The sequence below is a fragment of the Atta colombica genome, unplaced genomic scaffold (assembly GCF_001594045.1).
Source record: "Atta colombica isolate Treedump-2 unplaced genomic scaffold, Acol1.0 scaffold30, whole genome shotgun sequence".
Classification (NCBI taxonomy): domain Eukaryota; kingdom Metazoa; phylum Arthropoda; class Insecta; order Hymenoptera; family Formicidae; genus Atta; species Atta colombica.
The window spans coordinates 560,353-566,727 of record NW_017259404.1 but is presented as its reverse complement, the minus strand read 5'-3'; positions in this window follow the sequence as shown (position 1 = coordinate 566,727).

Below are 6,375 nucleotides of genomic sequence, written 5' to 3'. Positions count from 1 at the left end.
GTGTGTGTGTGTGTGTGTGTGTGTGTGTGTGTGTGTGTGTGTGTGTGTGTGTGTGTGTGCTGAATGTGTGTATATATTGAGAGAAAGAGAGAGATAAAAGATGTTTCAGGTCATACACGTGCGTCAGCAATCGTAGAAACGTAAATATATGTCTAGTCCGCGCCCGCGCGATTATTGAAGTTGTAAAGTTGCTGTTAAATTCTACTCCGCAAAAGATTTTCGATGACAAACATAAGTATTTTCGACGTATTTAAAAAAACGTTAATAAAAAAATAATTTATTTCGCAAATAGCTGATTATTCACATTCGTAAAAATAGTAAAAAAATAATAGAATAAAAAATAATAGATAAACAAAAAAAAGTTGTTCCGAACTGTAATTATAGAATACAGAAAAAGTTGAAGCCACTGACGTGGGAATATATTAAACTCTGCATAAATGGCTTCAACAAATAAACTTTTTCTGTATTCTATAATTACAGTTCGGAATACAACTTTTTTCTTTCCAACGTCATTTTATTCTATTATTTTTTAAATAATTTTTACATACGTAAGCAATCAACTATTTTCGAACCGTAACAATATTTGCAAGATAAATTTAATTTTTTGTTGATTTTATTTTAAATACATCATTTTGTTTATTTTTCTATTTTTTTTATTATAGGAGTTTAATATAGAAGCAAAAGTATGAAGAAAAAGAGAGAGAGAGAGAGAGAGAGAGAGAGAGAGAGAGAGAGAGAGAGAGAGAGAGAGAGAATATGGGGTCATAACATTGTACTAACAGTGATGCGCCAATTACACGGGACAATATGCAAGAAAAAATCGTTTCAACCATTTTATCTGTTTGCATTGTATTTTTACCTGTTGAATTCGAATACACTGTCCAAAGGCTATCACATCATAATTTTGAAAAAAATGACATAAAGATGTAGAAACGGCAGCTTATTTTTAAGATTATATCTTTTTATTATATTATACTTTGTCAATTTTGCTTTTTGGTTTAGCATGCTTTGATTATATTTTTGATGTATTATGTTTTTGGTAGATTAAAAAAACACAATAAAAATATTATATTACATAATTATTTTCACGTTTTCTTATGCTTTCCAAAATATGTGAATTTAACACTGTATAGTGACAAAATTTTTATTCTCTCCCATGAGATTATGGCTGAATGCTGTATAACTCGAAAAGCGAGGCAGAGGAGGAAAGTTACAGATGCAACTACTCTCGCAAAAGAAAAAAGAACTACTAAGCTTTTCACATAAAATTTAAATGTAATTGAGTTGTATAATTTTTATGAATAAATATATTGAAAACAGATATAATTTATTTAATATAATTAAATAAATACATATATGTAAATTGTAAATAAATGTAAAATAGATTCTATGAATTAATTTTTTATTACTAATTTTTTCAATTATAAATAATACAATATAAAAACATCGATATCGTAAAAGAATTATAGATGATGAAGCAAATTTAAAATTGTTTTCTTTTGATTTGGATCATCAAATTCTTATAAAAACAATGCAAATTTTTAAAACAACTTTCAAAAATTTTAATTTTGTTACCCTATATTATATGTAAATGTAAATTCAATGTTTGCAATAAAATTGACAAGCAGAATGTTTACATCACTAAGTGCAAGAAGTCGCAGAAGAAGAAGCATGTTAATTGAATTATGATTATCTGTATCACATTAAAGAAAAAGTTAATTATCAAGTTATAGTATTGGGATATTAAATGACAAGATAGTTGCATAATAATGTTTATCGGATAATAAAAAAATTACTTAATATTTTACATTTTAAAAAATTTCAAAGAATAAAAAACGGCTTTTTAAGTTGTGATCAAAGAGTAAAAACAAAATTGTTGACAATTTATAATACATGCGCGAAATTATTACTCTGCAATTCAATAGTCGACAAGTTATCAATTCTCACCTAACAAAGACATTACCTGACAATATATTAATCTGTTTTTACGTTTCTAGTTTTCTGAGCGTTTTGCGTGCAGGACAAAGTGATGCCACGGATTTTTTAATTTGCGAACACACAGTGACCATGATCTGGAAATGGGTCGACGTAAACATTTACGTCATTTTGCGTGAAAAAAGGGTATCAAAATAATCTAGAGAAATGTCATTAACATATATTATTCAAGATATTGACTGCATTCTATACAGAGCATATGTGTTATTCATTAGACAGTGATCCAGTTTCACATAAAAGAAATGTTTGTATTAAAAATCTAAAGTAGACTATGTCAGAAAAGTATACTATATATATGAATATTTAGCGATTCAAGATTACTGTGCTTTATATTTTTATATTTAGATGTTATTTGGATAATTATAAAATTCATTTAAATTATATATTTTAATTTAATTGTAAAAAATTTATAGTCAATACATAAATCTATTTTCTAAAATATCAAAATTATATTTACAAATAGAGAACGCTAACTTAACCAATATACTGTCATTCTCCGAATTCTCAAACGCAATTTCCATCAATTATTACAATAACATAACTTTATTTGAATTTTCATTATTGCGATTTTTACTAAAAATAATACACACAGATTACATGTCTCGTAATTGTTCCTGTGGCAAACATATAACCTGTGAAAAATATATAACTTGTATGGTTTTTAGTAAAAACGAATGAATCTAATTAATTTTATTAATAACATGATAATTTTAATTATCCTGAGCGTGAATTGGACTGCAGCTTGTGTTTGATTTGCCTGCATTGATGAAGCAACAAGTTAATTAATCATAATTACGAAATTATTGCTCGCAACTTTGCAAGCAATAATTTAATCAAATATATCGAGCGAACAATACGAATTTACTGGCGTTCAATTTACAATGTACAAATATCACTAACGCACTTTAAAAAAATATATATCACGGATTTTCCACGATTTTCTTATAACAATGATTATTAATTTTCATAGAATTAATTTTTATAATTAACATGATATATAGATACTGATAATTTTTACTTTCTTCTGTTTTTTAATGTAAGTATCTGATGAGAAACAGATAAGAATATTTATCATTTCGGTTAAAGAAATTGCATAAGTTTCTTTTCATCTCGTAAAAATTTCAAAGTTAAAATCGTCTAATCTCTATATATAATAATTCATCTTACTATTCCGTTGCCTTTTTGATTCAACATGTGCTGAAGATAGAGAGATTGTTTTAAAAACCTGTTTTTATTTGTTACACTTTTACATATCTTATGCTCAATCAAAACCAAATTCTCTTTTTTATGAGACATTTTATCTATAGACTGCGCAATCTTTTTCTTCTTAAGTATGCATAATTTTTTCGCGACATAATTATGGAGGTTCCGAGTGAGATTCCTTCATGAAGATTCATGGGAATTCACAGGGATTTCTCCAATGTGTTGTTACGCATATAAGAAACTCGTTTTTGTTTGAGCGGTATTAAAACTGCTACGAGATAATAGTCATGGAGAGTTTCCCGATGACGTGAGGATGACAATATTTTGAAGTCAGATTTGATAGATTCGAGTTTGATTGATAGATTTTAGAGTCAGTTTTTGACACAGATACGCTTACCTTTTTTCCTATTCCTTCATTAAATAAAATCTTGGGAGTTTTTTTTATAATAGCTATATTCAAAACGTTTATTTTGCAGCGATTTGGAAGTTTTCTTCGTGCTAATTGAATTATCCTTTTAGATTAGAGAAATAGTCCTATCTCAGCAGACAATTATAAAACGGTTATAAAACTGTTGTGTTCTATTATGCGTGCGTGCGTGCCTGCGTGCGAGTGTAACGAGCGGATGATCGACCTCGGGAATGATGAAATCAATAAAGAGACGCGACAGAGATAAAATTGTGTAAAATATCACTAAATAAATTATTAAATTATTATATTAACTAACAAAGAGCTTTTAATTACTTGACTCCAACATAACCCGAAAACAGAATATTAAATTATTTAAACTTTCTAAGTTTTTTAGGAAATCTCTAAGACGTGAAAATTTTGCCACTCTTGAAAAAGATTGACAAAATTTTCAATTTTTATGAGTGAGGCTTCTCTCTCTTCTCAGAGTAAACTTCCACTTCAAAAAATTTAGAGAGCATTTTTTTCAGGAAGGAAATAAATATTTCTAATTAAATAATTGCTATATAATTATTAGAAATAATTATGGTTTTTTCATTAAGAACCGTGATACACATTATTACACGATAGTCTGTATAATTTTATACATCACATGGGAAATAACAAGCTCTTTCTAACAGTACATTCCCGGGACATTTGCATTTTAAGATTAAGGACGAAATCCATAAACATCACTCAAGCTTCAAAATAATCTTGAGCTAATGCTTAAGATGTCATAAATCCAGTCAGAAAGCCGTAGTGTCTTAAGCTATTATTTGAGTTTTATGATTAAGAACAAATTATGCATCCGGTCTTAAAAGTTTCGCTTACACATTCACGCAATTTATATCAAATATTTAAAAAATGATACATCTACCTATACACGAATAGTAATCCGTGATTACTATTCGTGTATAGGTAGCCAGACTCAATAAGATTTAAATCTGCCATTCGTAACATTCTCCGATAACAGACTTAAACTGCTTACATTTTCTGTATATTGATTGCAACATTTTCAATCTATATAGTTTCTATTTTTCTATCTATGTAGTTTCTGTTTGTACAACAGGCTATTTGAAATAACATAATGGACAAATTCAGAAGCGTGAAGTTTATAAAGCATTTAGTTATGTTTGCTCAAAACTATCTTCAACAAAACTAACAGTGTCAACATAGGTATAGCAATTATTGTGATTCCTTGGAAAATGTTTCGCGAAAATACATATTGTTATGCAATGAACATAATTATAGATAAAAAACATTTAAGTATTAACGCAAATCTTTATCGCAATCGTACGATGTTTTTACATCTGAAAACAAGCCAAACAAACATCTGATTTGCTTCTGAATCGATTATTATTAATAGCACGAATCGTCACGCAAATGTACGTGACGTAGCTATAATGCTGCAAAGATTGATTATATTACTGATTATATTAATGATAATGGTTGAGAATTGTATATGAAAAGTACATGCAACAGTTTGCGAAATACACTAGAAAAAATGTACTAAATTTTAATAAATATTTATTTATTTAAAGAAATAATTAGATCAAATTAATTATAGTTCTTGTACTAAATATATCTTTATACGTATTTAATAAATATTTAGTTTTTTTTATATTTAAATTAAAACATTTATATCAAATATATAATTATATATATGCAAATAAAAGACTTATTAAAATTTAGTACATTTTCAGTTCACAAAAGAGTACACTGAATTAATATTGAATACACACTTTAAATTACCTCAAAAACAAAATTTTTAACAAATTTTGAAAAAAATTTTTAATGATTTGATAAAAAACAATATTTGACTAGGGTGTAAATATAGAAATACATACAATAAAATTCGCACATACAACAAAAGATAAAATATTTGTCTTTCCAATTCGGGAATGGTAAGTTTAAACATATAATTTAAAATTAAAAAGAAAATGAAAGATTGATGTTCCACAGGATTAAATATTTAATGTATGGTAAAAAAAAAAACACATTCATTTGCTAGCTGCCAGAATAGAATTGAGAAATATTCTGAAGATCAAAATTTGACGATGTTCACTGATAATGACCCGGAGAGTAGCCACGAAACGTATGAAATAAAATTAATGAAAATTAAAATAATTATCTACATTTGATAATTTATACACCGACAACTGCGCATGACTCTCATATGTCCATTTTTACCTTAATTTATTAGTTCAATTAAGAGAGATCTAAATTATTGATTTTAAAAATATTTGTATTATTTTGAAATTCCTTTTCCCCTCTTCTTCCTGTTTGAATGATTCACACAGAAAAGTTAAAAGTTTTTATCCTTGTTGTAAAACAAGTAATGTGTAATCTTTGTACCTTGGAAGTTGATAACATCTGTTAATTTTTTATGAATTAAAACGATTTACCTGCAAAAAAGTGTATGACGCAAATAGATAAATCAATTGTGTATAATCTTAATACACATTAAAATTTGCATCATAATAATTTCTTTGAAAACTTGTAATGGGAGTTTAGAAACTTCTGTTACATCGCAAATACACTATAAAAAATTTCGGTGTTGCATTTAATACTATGATGTTTACTTAACCACTGTGTTGATATTAATCAAGAAAAGATTCTAATGTGGCAGCCTAAAAAATAGGTGATATTTATTAATTTTTTTTTTTTTTGAGAAATGTATTAATGATATTGGAATAAATCCTTTTGGGATAAAGAAACATCCTTAGACTATC